Raw genomic sequence first — 13,533 nt, forward strand, 5'->3', positions numbered from 1 at the left:
ATACAGAATCAAAAGCAGGCTCCAGGCTCTGAGCTGTCAGCACAGAGCCCGACGCGGGGCCTGAACTCACGGACCGTGAGGTCATGACCTGAGCCGAAGTCGGACGCTTAACCGACTGAGCCACCCAGGCGCCCCTAATTCCAAAATTCTTTTGCGTGGTTTGCAAGAGCTGCTGTTCTGGCCTGTTTTCCGCCTACAACCTCGGCTCTTCCCTCGCTCGCCAGGATGCTTCATCACCCCGACAGGCTGCAGCCTCCCACCCTCCTGCTTTTCCTTTGCACCTGCTGGTCCCCTGACTGCACACCCCTCCTCTGCTGTCGCTGAGCTGGTCTCACTAGACTTGCACACGTCCACTTCAACGCTGCCCATCTTTCAAGGACAGTTCCCGATGTGCCCTCCCAAGCAGGTTGAGGCTGCTGCATTCTTCGTGTCGTCCCGTGCCTGGTGCTCACATCGCCACTGTGATCTGCTGGTCTTTTCCCCTCCCTGGGTCATGAGGTCCTTGAACGCCAAAGGCCTTGGTCTCTCGGCGTTTGCCTGTGGCTTAGTCCGGAGCTTGGATCAGCACGGGTGCTCTGGGCATATTTGTTGGAAGCACGGTCCTTAGGTGACCCCTGAGGTCTCTCTCTCTGGGGAGGGGTTCCGCCGCATCCCTTCGATGGGCCACTCCGGTGATTTTGAATTTCCAAGCAGGAGTGGATCGGAGTGAATCTTCCTCATCCCAAAATACAGAAGTGTCCTCGAGACCGAGAAACACTTGGAATGGTGGCTGAGCCTGAGTCACTCCAGAGAACACAGTCAGCGAGTCGTGGAAAGAATTTGGATGATCTGGTGCCTCCCCTTGTCTTGATATCACTTTCCCTGCCTTTGACTTCAAAGTGATCAACCTGAAGCATCTTGGCCAAGTCACACAACTAGCGAACTATGGAGTCAGGGCTGATGTATTTGAGGCCAACACTTCTCACTTCCTATCAGTTTTTCAAAACCCGAGTGTCGCCTTGCGGAAGACAATGGGGATTGTTTTTGCTTAGTTCCCAGTTACACACGTGGTTCCAGTGGATGTAGGTTACCGTGAGGGTGTGCCATTTAAAAACTTTTTTTAATGTTCATTTTTGAGAGAGAGAGAGCGTGAGTGGGAGAGGGGCAGAGAGAGAGGGAGACACAGAATCCGAAGCAGGCTCCAGGCTCCGAGCTGTCAGCACGGAGCCCGACGCGGGGCTCGAACCCGTGGGCGGTGAGATCGTGACCTGAGCTGAAGTGGGATGCTCAACTGACTGATCCACCCAGGTGCCCCGAGGATGTGCCATTTGAAAGCAAGGGAGAACGTTCTGGACTGAGCTGTGGGCAGGTGGAATAAGCTGGCCTGACTGTGGTGAGTTCGAGTGACAGGAGGTACCCAGAAAACAACAGTGGAGCTCCTGTGGGGGGGATTCGAAGGGCAGATGAGGAAGCAAACAAAATGCACTTAATGTGTGTTCTGTGCGAGTACAAGTTCCTTGGTCATAAGCGGCGGATGTGGGTAAGGAATGGGTTTGACTGCCTTCAGCAAAAACACAGCATTTTTCAGGGTAGTTAGAGAGGGTCATTTACGGGACAGAAGGAAACGGGCAACAGAACCTGAAAAAGGGCAGAAGTCAGGCTGGCTCCAGGCACCCAGGTGGCACCAGCCACAGGAGGCTCCTTCTGGAGCCGTGGCCGCGATGACCCAGCATTTAGAGCCGACCCGCCCTCAGCGCCCTACCCCGGGGTTGGGCTCTGGGAGCTTCTGATGGACTCGGCCTGGGTGGAAATATCACCAAAAGAAGGGCATGGACGCCGGCAGGCCGGGTGGCCCTGACGGGCTGTGACCGCAGGGGCCACACGGGGGCCTTGACTTCTGTCCGGGCTCCCCTCCCACGTGGCCCTGAGCCCCCACACCCGGGCCGCACCCCGCATCCTGTACTCCTGTGGCCTCTTTTCCAAGGCCCTACGTCCCCACTGGGCAAACCATGAGCGTGGTTTTCAGAAGCGGCCCGGCAGAGGACCGGCTGGCAGGTGGGCTCGGAACGGAGCTGTCCGTCAATTGGGTGGCCCCCTTCCTGGTTGGTGCTGCTTCTGGGATCGATGCTCCCGGTCTTTCAACTCCTGTTGCTACTGCTGTGGCTGTTGTTAACTTTGTTGTTGATATTGTTTTACAGTTACTCTGCTGTAGTGATAATTAATTGATTGATCGTTTCTTAGATACCAGAAGCATCCTTACAAAATGCAAAGTATAAAGAACAAACCCCCGTGTACCCACTCCCCAGCTTAAGGAGTATCACCAGTACCTCTGGGGTCCCCAAGCACCCTTCCCTGACCCCACCCACTGCCCCTCTCCACTCACTAGTATGGGCTCGCCTGCCTTTGTGTTTGTGATTCTCTCACTTTTTCCTTAGAATTTTGCCACATTTATATCTCTGGATAACGTAGGGCTGTTTCCAAACTTTCTATAAAGGGAAACACCCTTCGAGTGCTCTTTGGCCACAAGCCTTTTCACGCATCGCTGCTTTAGCCATCCATACGTGTGTGCGATGGCATTTTCCCCGCCGTACGTAAGCGCCACGTGTGAAACGGGACAGTAGGTCCAGGCTGCCGCGGGTGACCCTGTCCGTGAACGTTCACGGCTGTGTAACCTGGTGGGTCGTCGCAGGTGTGTTCAGGGTGGGAGCCCGAAGGTGGGATGGCGGGTCACGGGGCCTGCGTATGGTCAGCTTTACAAGGTGATGTCATCCTGCTTTCCCGAGTGACAGCATCCAGCTTGTGCTCCTGTGACTTCAGAAGCTGTGTCGTCAGTGTTGGGCGGTTGGTTGGACCTTATAGCTCTTGTGAAGCCGATGACTGTTGGGTAAAAGCTCGTATTTTAATTTGCGTTTCTCTGATTACTGAGGTTTAGCTTCTTTATGGCCGTTCACTCTTTCGGGAAGTTCCCGAACGTGGTTTTTGCCCAGTTTTCTACTGGAAGTTTATCGTTTTCTCACTGACTTGACTGTAACAAGATCTGTGTGATATATAGAGTATATATAAGGTGTATATATGACACATGTACATCCCAGTTTATGATTTAATAACTTCACTTTTTTATGGTCTTTTTTGATAAACATTAAATTTAATGTGATTGCTTGTATTAGTATTCTCTCTTATAGCTTGAGCCTTATGTCTTATTAAGATAGCCATATAAGGGGCGCCTGGGTGGCGCAGTCGGTTAAGCGTCCGACTTCAGCCAGGTCACGATCTCGCGGTCCGTGAGTTCGAGCCCCGCGTCGGGCTCTGGGCTGATGGCTCAGAGCCTGGAGCCTGTTTCCGATTCTGTGTCTCCCTCTCTCTCTGCCCCTCCCCCGTTCATGCTCTGTCTCTCTCCGTCCCAAAAATAAATAAACGTTGAAAAAAAAAATTAAAAAAAAAAAAGATAACCATATAAGATATAGGATATATATAAGATATATATAAGATATAAGATATATATAAGGTATCTTATATATATCTTATATATCTTATTAAGATATCCATATAGGAGTGCAGATGCATAGGGGCACTTGTACCCCAATGTTTATAGCAGCACTTTCAACAATAGCCAAATTATGGAAAGAGCCTAAATGTCCATCAACTGGTGAATGGATAAAGAAATTGTGGTTTATACACACAATGGAGTACTACGTGGCAATGAGAATGAATGAAATACGGCCTTTTGTAGCAACGTGGATGGAACTGGAGAGTGTTATGCTAAATGAAATAAGTCATACAGAGGAAGATACCATATGTTTTCACTCTTGTGTGGATCCTGAGAAACTTAACAGAAGACCATGGGGGAGGGAAAGGAAAAAAAAAAAAGAGGTTAGAGAGGGAGGGAGCCAAACCATAAGAGACTCTTAAAAACTGAGAACTAACTGAGGGCTGATGGGGGGTGGGAGGGAGGGAAGGGTGGGTGATGGGTATTGAAGAGGGCACCTGTTGGGATGAGCACTGGGTGTTGTATGGAAACCAATTTGACAATAAATTTCATATTAAAAAAATTAAATTAAATTTGAAAAAAGATATCCCTTACCAAAAGGACATGAAGATAGTCACTTCTATTGTCTTCTAAAAGGTCTTAAGTTTTCCCTTCCACAGCTGTCTCTAATCCATCGGGAATTGATGAAATACTGGTTCAATTCCATTCCCCTCCCCCCACCAGATGCTTAGTTACTCTAGCACTATTTATCCACAGGCCTATTTCCTCCCACTGATCAGCATTGTCCATGCACATGTAGCTGTTTCTGTTCTCTTGGTCTGTCTAAGATTTCATTAGTCAAGCAGCATGGTGATTCTTGAGGTCTTTTGGAGCAAATCCCCCTCCCTTATTCTTCTTTAGTGAAGATCTTAGCTATTGTTATCCCTTCTCAATTTGATACACATTTTAGAGCCAGCCTATCAAATAGCACCAAAAACCCTGAAGAAATTTTGCCTGGAGGGTAGCAAATCTGTAGATCACATTGGAAAGAACTGATGATTTGGGGATGTGGAATCTTGCACTCCATGAAGATGGTATATCTCTCCCTTTTTATGTTGGTCTAATTTTAAGTCTGTTGGTAAAGTTTTCTGATATTCTTTATAAAGATTTTACACATGCTTGTGATTATTTTTAATAAATCTTCATTAAGATACAGAAGGGATGTCTGGGTGGCTCAGTTGGTTAAGCATCCAACTCTTTGATTTTTCACTCAGGTCACAATCTCACGGTTCGTGGGATTGAGCCCCGCTTTGGGCTCTGTGCTGTCAGTGCAGAGCCTTCTTGGGATTCTCTCTTTCCCTCTCTGTCTCTCTGCCCCTCCCCCTTCTCTCTCTCTCTCACACACACACAATAAATAAATAAACTTTAAAAGATACTCTCTACAAACCACAAAATTCACCTACTTAAAGCGTACAATTCCGTGGTTTTAGTATATACACAGAGTTGTGCCACCATCACCAAAATCTGTTTTAGAACATTTTTCTCACCCCAAAAGAAGTGCTTTTATCATCCATCAGGCAGTCACTCTCTGATTCCCCTCCCACCCAGTCCCGGGCAGGGAGGGACGAGTGAACGAGGGAGTGAAGGAATGGAAGTAAGCTTTATGCCCCGCGTTGCTCAGCCCCAGACTTTGCTTTCTGTGTTATTTTGGTTTTGTTTCTCCTCCCACGTTTATTACTGCTGTGGCTTCCAGGCTAATCTCCCTCTCTTCATCCTGCACACTCTGGCCAGACAACTTTGTCCCAGGAAAAGAACGTTCCAACCACTTCTCTCCTAGGAAGCCCTCCGTAGCTCCCCTGGGAGCTTCACTCCCAGCCTGGTTTCCACGGGGAAGTTCAGGCTGATGAGTCAAGCACTGTAGAAACAGACTTCGGGGTGTAACAGACTTCTGTGGGGCGGAGAAGGCCTTGGTTTGCTGCAGAGCCCTCAGAACGTAAATACGGTCGACCTGATTATTCCCCTCCACTTCCCCCTGAGTCAGAGTTATCTCGGGTTAACTCAGGGAAGAGGCTAAATTAAGCCTTGAAGCCAAGCTGCCTCCCTGACAGGCACTTTGTTTTGCTTGAGTGACTGTGATGATCGGTCTTGGGTTTTAAGGGCAACACTAACAGCGTCTCTTTAGACCAACCGTGGCGATGCATTCCCTGCCCTGCAGAGACCGGGAGATGCCCGTCCGTCCGCAGTACACATTCATTCTGCACGCTTCTCCCAGCGCCCGGCCCACGCCGGGCACCGTGCTTGGAGGTTTACTTTCAGCAGCTTGCTCTCTTGGGGCTCGAGGTCCAGCTAAAGAGACTCCAAGCCACAAGAGGCCCTCTAAGGAGATAACGGCTACTCATTGGCTAGATGTCTGTCCAGAGCAGAGAAAGGAGTGGGTTTCTAAAGTTCTTGCACCTTCTCGTGACTTGGTGCAGAGGCTGGGCTATGGAGTGTCCAGAAGAAAAGAGACAATCATCACTCTAGCACTCACAAACAAGCAAGCGGACACAACCCCTTTGCGGGACCGTCGAGCACCATCTAGTAAACCGCAACACGTGCACGCCCTATACCTCAGCGGTTCCTCTCCCGGGCTCAGGTAGCCAGTAGGACATCGCACACGTACAAGTTTTACATCAAAAGGAAAATTGCAAGCAAATATTGAACGCTAGTTAACCCATGCATGCTGCAGGATTTAAGCAGACGTGTAATCATATTTGCAGTTTATTTTGAAATACACCCAAAAAGGAAGATGGACGGGTAGGCGCACAGATATTTGCTAAAGCAAGTGTACTAACCTGTTCATGGTGGCATTCCGATGGTGTGTGGGGGTGCTCACTGGAAATTTTTTTTTTTCTGTATGTTGAAAACTTGTATGTAAAACGTTGGGGGAAATGCACGCTTTTCACGTTTGCCAGCAGACGTGTGCAAGAACGTTCCGAGCAGCATGATGGCTTCAGACTGGAAGAAATCCAAATGTCCATCAGCAGTAAATAGAGACATAAATCATGGGTCTGTTTATATAATGGTGTACTGTTCTCAATAAGAATGAATGAGCCACAAGCTACACGCAACACAGGTGAATTTCACCAGCATAGGACTGAGGGGGAGAACAAGGATGTGCTGTATGATTCTATTCGTGTAAAATTTACAGACACGCAGAACTAACCTAGGGTGTAGAAACCAGGGTAGTGGGGTTTTTTTGGGGGGGAGGGGAGAAGGCAGAAAAGATAGTAAATGGAATAGGATGCCACGGGGGCCCCCTGGGGTTCTGGAAGGTTCTGTTTCTTGATCTTGATGCTAGCTAAACAGGTGGGAACATTTGTCAAGCTATACATTTAAAGTCTGTGCACTTTTCTGTGTGTGTATTATGCATCATTAAAAACCGTACTAGGAAAAAGAAGAAAGACAACCGAATAGATCCAGCCGGAAGCTTGGCCTAGCCTTGAGCCTGTCCGGTTATACTAAAGCTGTGAACGAAATGGGACTTCGCTTTAAGACATTTATCCACTCATTTGTGCATGCATTCACGCTGCATTAATTCCCCTGTCTTCACTCATTGTCTGTCTGTCCCTGACACAGACACCTGTTCGCATGTACTGGGCTCCAAATCTAGACTTGATCCACACGGCCTTACCCAGCCCTTTTAGGGATTCGCAGGCCCAGGGGAAGAGATGTGTAGATAATTCACTTTGCAACCACACCCTCCACCTTCCTGGATTCCTGTTTGTGATCCTTCCCGGGTATTTGCCCTGAGATATCTTCTGACCCCTGTATTACAAAGAGATTTATTGTAAGGAATCGGCCCATGTCATGATGGAGGCTGGCGAGTTTCGAGATCTGCAGGGTGAGTCAGCAGCTAGGAGACTCAGGAGAGCCGATGGGTTTAGTTTCAGGACAAAGGCTAACAAGCTCAAGACCCAAGAAGAATCAGCATTCAGTTTGAATTCAAAGGCAGGGAAAGTGATGCCCCAGCTCAAAGGCAGGCAGGCCGGAGAAACTCCTCCTACTCAGCCCTTTTGCTCTCTTTGGGTCTTCGGCTGATTAGGTGAGGCCCACCCACTTCAGGAGGAGCCATCTGCTATCCTCAGTCTCTCCATTCGCATGTGAATGTCATCCAGAAAAAGCTTCATGGAGTCGCCCCAAATAATGTTTGACAGATGTCAGGGCACCCCACGACCCAGGCAACGTGACGCATAAAATTAACCATCACCATGCCGGAGCCTGAAACACTTCCTGGCTGTAAAGGAGGAAGTGCACCCGGGGTGAGGTGGGGTGCTGGCCTGGTCTGAGTCCCATCCCATCAAGTAGACAAGCTGCTGCCGTGACACACACACTGATCGTTTTTTACATACGGTTCAGATTAGTGGCTGGTGGAAAATGGTTTTCTTTTAGTGGTTTTCTATTTGTCTCATCTGTTCTTTGCTCCTCTTTTCTTTTATCCTGGTTTTTGTTTTTTTGGACTAATTGATTATATCTTACAGTTCAGTTTTTATCTCCACTATTGGCTAACTAGCTCTTCTACTTTTTCGTTTTTTTTAGGAGTTGCTCCAGTCTTTGTTAACTTAACACCATCAATCTCTAAATCCTATTAAAGTACTTCACATAAAATATAAGATCCTTAATGTTAATTTTTATTATTTATTTGTTCATCATTATTATTTTTTTAAGTAAACTCTACCCCCAAGGTGGCTCTTGAACTCACGACTCCATGATCAAGAGTCACGTGTTCTACCGACTGAGCCAGCCAGGTGCCCCTGAAATATAAGATCCTTACAACGGATTTACTATCTCCATTTTCTGTGCTATTCTTATCATATGTAGTTTAGTTCTACATTTGTTATAAACCCTATAATATTTTTTAAAAATCTAAACAATTATCTTTTAGAGCTATTAAAGGCGAAAAAAATTTTTAAAAAAAGAGATGATTTTGGTTACTGCAAAATGCCTCATACAAAAAAAAAATCTGGAACCTATGAATAGTGTTCAAAAGATAATGAGGAACAAATGAACAGCCAGGTGTCCCCCACCCAGCTTAACAAAGGGCAAGTGGCCAGTGTATTGAAGGTTCTTGGTGCTCCTTCCAAATGGCCTCCCTCTTCGTCCTCGCCTGTAAGAAGCCTCTCTCCTGAATTTTGCGTTAATTATTCGCTTGCTTTGTCTAAAACCCAGACACGGTAGAACCTCGGATCGCAAGTAACGTGTTCTGCGAGTGTTCCGCAAGACGAGCAAACGTTGCTCACAAATGTTAACTTGATAAACGAGCGATGTCTTGCAGTGTGCGTAGTACGTGACGCGGGACGTCACATGATCACGACTGAGCCAGTGGTTCTTGAAATTCGCTTTGATATACAAGTGCTTTGGATTACAGGCATGTTTCCGGAACGAATTATGCTCGAAAACCAAGGCTTTTTCCTGTACGCGTCTCTAAACACTATCTTGTTTGGTTGTGCCTGTTCTCAGCCTTTGTGGTTTGACTCCTGCTGCACAAAGTCTTCTGCATCACATGCTGGGGCTTTTTCCACGTTGTCACAGGTGCCCTCAGCTCGTTCATTTCACTGCCGTATAATATTCCATCACGTCCAGACGTGTCTAGTGGGCGGACCACCACGGGTCCATCTGTTCTACACTTGATGCACGTTTGGGTGGCTTCTGGTCCTCTGCTGTCACAAACGGAGCTTGTAGGAGCGTCTCGCCCACGTCCCCAAGTGCACAGGTGCCCAACCCCGTTGTACAAGATGTGTCCCTTTAACGCCAAGGAACTTTCCAACTCAGACTCCTGCTAGAGTTTCTTACGGCAGTCTTCTCATCCTCTTGCCGTCCTTCTGGCCCCAGTGAGTCACCTTCCCTGGGTCCCGACCACCCCTGCCCACGTGGCAGCCAGTGCTCCTGTCGTGTGTAGGAACCCCTCTTTGTACATATGCAGGATGGGACGTTTCTGGGGTGTGATGTAGGACATGAATGCACATAAAATTCCTGCTGCAGTGGAGGGTGCCTGTGTTTTCGTTCAACTGCTGTGCAGTAGCTTCTGTTCTCTGCTTCAAGGAAGAGGGGAGAGAACAAGCTTGGTAGAAAAGGTGGCACCCAGGCTGGACTCCTGGGCCGATCTCTTCGAGCCAGTGTCAGGACAGTCACCCTTGAAATTGACAAGCCGTGCTCTGCTACTGCTCCGTGGCTCAGAGCAGCGTGTCCCGGGATGGGATCCCTGGGTGATTTTTCACTCCCACGCACGGTCTAGTGCCCAGGCACGAAATCCCCTCCCCTCCGCCCCGGCTCTGCCCTGCCGTGGAGAGGATGCTTATAAATGATCGTCTTTTGTGCTGCCTCTTTCCATTACAGGTTAGCCTGGGGCGGAAGATAAAGACACTTGCCACCAAGATGGTAATCACGAGTGGAAATGATGAGGACAGAGGAGGCCAGGAGAGGGAGAGTAAGGAAGAGAGCGTCTTGGCGATGCTGGGGATTATCGGGACCATTCTGAACCTGATTGTTATCATATTTGTATACATATACACCACTCTGTGAATGGCTCAGAGGGTGCTGAGGGGCCTCGGGGATGGCCGAATGACGGGAGTCCTGTGTGTCGGCAGGTGACTGACCGGACGCTGCCGTGCAAGCGAGCAGGCCTGACCTACACACGCTGCTCAAGCAAATGCACCTTCGAACTGTAGAAGAGGTCACAAAAACAAACCACTCCTGCTACAAAGAGCAGACACTAAAGCACAATGAACCCAACAAAACTCATTCACACGACAAGGAGCTCAACGTCTTTGGCCCGGGGCCCGAAAGAACATGCAGAAGACCAGCCTTTGACGCCATGGGTGAGCGGATGGGTGCAGAAACTCCTCATCCCGGGTCTCTGATGGATTTCACGCGTTGGGAAGGAGGAACAGGGCGGGCGAGGCTCGTCGGTGCGTCTCCTGGGACACGGGCTTCACCTTAACTCGACGACGAGCCGTTCGGGACGAGAAACCACAGGGGCAACCCTTTGACAGAATCCCATCCATCAAAAGTGGCTATTTGATACTGGGGAGATAACTTATTTTTCTTTTTTCATTGGCTTGACGTGTGTATCTGTTCATATCAACGTTTATAAATATATATTTTTAATAAATGTGCTCTATTTTTTAGCATGAACCAAATATTTGGAGAGGCGCTCCTCGAGTCCTCGAGCTTTCGTTGGTTTTATCTGCTTCGCCCCGTAGACTGCAGGTGTTGTGTGGCATAGCCGTTCTAGTCCTGCTTCGAACATCTTGAATCTTTTCCCTTCCCCCCCCTCTCTCTTTCTCTCTCTCTCTCTATCTCTCTTTGGTCTGGAGGACATTTTTCCATAGTACCAGCCCTGGTCCTGGTGGATGCATGTTTTAAGATTGTCCGTTGAGCGGCTTTTTGTTGTTATATGGGAGATCTAAAACGATTGTGGGCATGTGGACCTTAGTCGTACCATATCCTTACTGAGAATTTTGCATGAACGAGGACTGAGCGATAGATCAGCTTCGAAGAAACGTAAAAAGGACTGTCGTTGAAGAGGAGAGGGCAGCTACGTGCACAGATCAACTCTAGGACGGAATCGTCGGCTTCTTATTGCCAGCATTATTTTTTCATTCTGGTGACATCGATCAGATTTTTATTTCAGCGGCCACATACCGTGCACGTTAGGGAGAACGAGGAGGGAAGGCCAGCACAGGGGCATAATTCCTTCCTTAGTTAGCGAGCTGCCTGGGACCTTTTTCGGAGGAGGTGGGGTGTAAATGGCACGTGGGCTGTCCAGCGTGAGAGCTCACGTGGCTCTCTCGGGCTCTGCAAGGACACCCCCGTGACAGGTGACTTTTTAAGGGCCCTAGAAGGGGATGCAGTGATCACCCTAAAAGATTGCTGTGCTTCTTAAAGCTCCTGGTTTACAGCCACACAAAGCTACTTCCTCCCTGGTAGGGATGGGTGAATATATACAAATTTGCCCTCTGCTCCTGGCTCCCTGAGAAGGGCCTTTGCCTGGCTGTGGCGACATACCCTGACAAAGAGGGTCACGGTTCCTTTTGCTGGCGCCAGACTTGCCCGTGGATGAAAGAAGCATTTGAACCCAGCTCGCCTACTTGGGTTCAAATGATGCCCAGGAGGTCGCTACCGCCAGATCTCTCCCTCCCCTTGTTGTGGTGTCTGAAATTCCACCATTAGAGAGTCACTTCTTGTGCTCTTTTAAGGGACCAGGTTCTTTTATAAAGCAGATGCCCCCGAGCACCTGACTCTGACGGTATTCATCAGGTGTCTTCTCTTCCCTCCCAGAAGGAAGTAGACATGCATTTAGGGCACACTGTGTGCCAGAGACTTTATATTCCTTAGGTCACTGAAATCCCCCTATAACCCTGTAATCCCCCTGCGAGATGGGAGGGGCTCTTTTCCCACCATTTGTCGAAGAAAGAGCTCCGAGAGATCAGGAAACTTCCCCGAGATCATGTGGCTGAATCTGCCCGGATCTGCCCGATTCCTTAGCCCAGTGAGGGCTGCGGGGCTGCTGGAGAGAGAGATGATGCACAGGAGGGGAAGGCGCAGGAAAGAAAGGGCCCTCAGGGTCATTCACAAACCCGATGGCTTTGTGAAAGTCCAGTTCTGCACATCTCACCCCCCCCCTTCCTCCATAAAAATAAATAACCCTTGGGAACTCCTTGGACACTGGCAGAATATCATACAAGTAAGGACGAGGGACAAGAGGAGGTTGGTTGGGAATAAAATGGGCTGTCAGGGGGAGGGAGCCATCCACCAGGTTGTGTGTGATTCTGGAAAGACTATATGAAAATTCTGAACAGTGAACAGAGTAAACAATAAAGGTGCAATGGATTAAAAAAATACTACCAACGTCTTTTTTTTTTTAGCACTGTGGTATTTTCAAACGTCATTCACTGTCATTCCTTTGTCTATACTTATTTTTTATTTTATTTAAAAAAAAAAAACAAACACCTGAATGTGATTCTGTTAAGCAGACCTGTTTGGTTTGGGCCGTAGAAGCCCCCGTGATTTTTCAAGTATACTCATTTGAAATTTATTGGGGGGGAAGACTGCCCTTCCAGCCCTCGGATCAGCCTCCAGATGGTTCTTCGAGATCATCGTAATCCAGAGCCCGGAAATAAAGCTGCCCATTCAGTGCCTGCCGGGCCGAGGGGAGGCGCTCTGGCCCGCGTCTCTGGCCTGCGTGGTCTTATTTCCACCCTCATGTAGCAGGACCCAGGAGCGCACACTGGGCAAACCCACAGCTTCCCGAGGGTCTAGGGGCATCTTCAGGGAACGGGGAAGGGAGAGGCCACCATGGCCTCGGGTTTCCAGTTTCACGCGCGCACAGAGCCCAGCCCAGGGATTAATAACAGTGATCACAACCACGCCCAGCACATTGTGCCCATCCTACTGGAGGCGGGGGCGGGGGGTGTGGGGCTCACAACCACCCCATGAGACGTGTATCCTTCTCCCTTTTCCCATTTTTTGAGGCAGCGGCTCTCAAAAAAGCTAATTGGTTCCACCAAGGTTGCACCACGGTTGGGAAAAGTGGAATCGGACCTTCTGGCTCCGCACCTCGCGTGGCCCAAGGTGTGGGGGTGAGCTTGCTGGAATCTGGCCGGTTCGGGCTCGGGGCCCAACGCTTCCCACCAGCCCTGCCTCGCTCTGATCTCCCCACCGCTGGCCCAGGCAGCACAGCTGAATGGATGCCTTTCGCTTCAACCCCTGCAGAGGGGACCTCCGAAAGCCGAAAGCCCGATCCTGGAAGCCTAGGTTCGGAGCCGCGAGGTGCTTGCCTGTGGCTTGAACCCCATCTCTGGCTCTTATGATCTGGGATCCCTGGTTTTCCTCCCCTGGAAATGGGGGTGATGCTAGCTCCCTAATCCCATCAGGTGGATACGTTTACCTCACTTAACTGATGCAGAAAGTGTGACCTGCAAGGTGAGTTGACTTGGCAAAGGCACGAGGACTGTGAGGTCACGCAGCAAGGCGCTGAGCCTAAGTCCCAAGCGCGGTCTTCCCCACTGCAGCCCAAGAACGGCATTGAGACCCCGAAAGAAAGATCC

At 49.2% G+C, this 13,533-nt stretch overlaps 1 long non-coding RNA gene across 1 annotated transcript in view; it reads left to right on the forward strand.

Annotated features, from left to right (window-relative positions):
• The window catches only part of LOC125167238 (uncharacterized), a 49,287-nt gene extending 36,987 nt beyond the window's left edge, over positions 1-12,300 (forward strand). The window contains exon 3 of the long non-coding RNA XR_007152715.1: positions 9,821-12,300. This is a non-coding gene — a long non-coding RNA (uncharacterized LOC125167238). The remainder of the gene's footprint in view (positions 1-9,820) is intronic.
• Positions 12,301-13,533: the final 1,233 nt, after the last annotated feature.

This window comes from Prionailurus viverrinus, chromosome B3 (genome assembly GCF_022837055.1).
Source record: "Prionailurus viverrinus isolate Anna chromosome B3, UM_Priviv_1.0, whole genome shotgun sequence".
Taxonomy (NCBI): domain Eukaryota; kingdom Metazoa; phylum Chordata; class Mammalia; order Carnivora; family Felidae; genus Prionailurus; species Prionailurus viverrinus.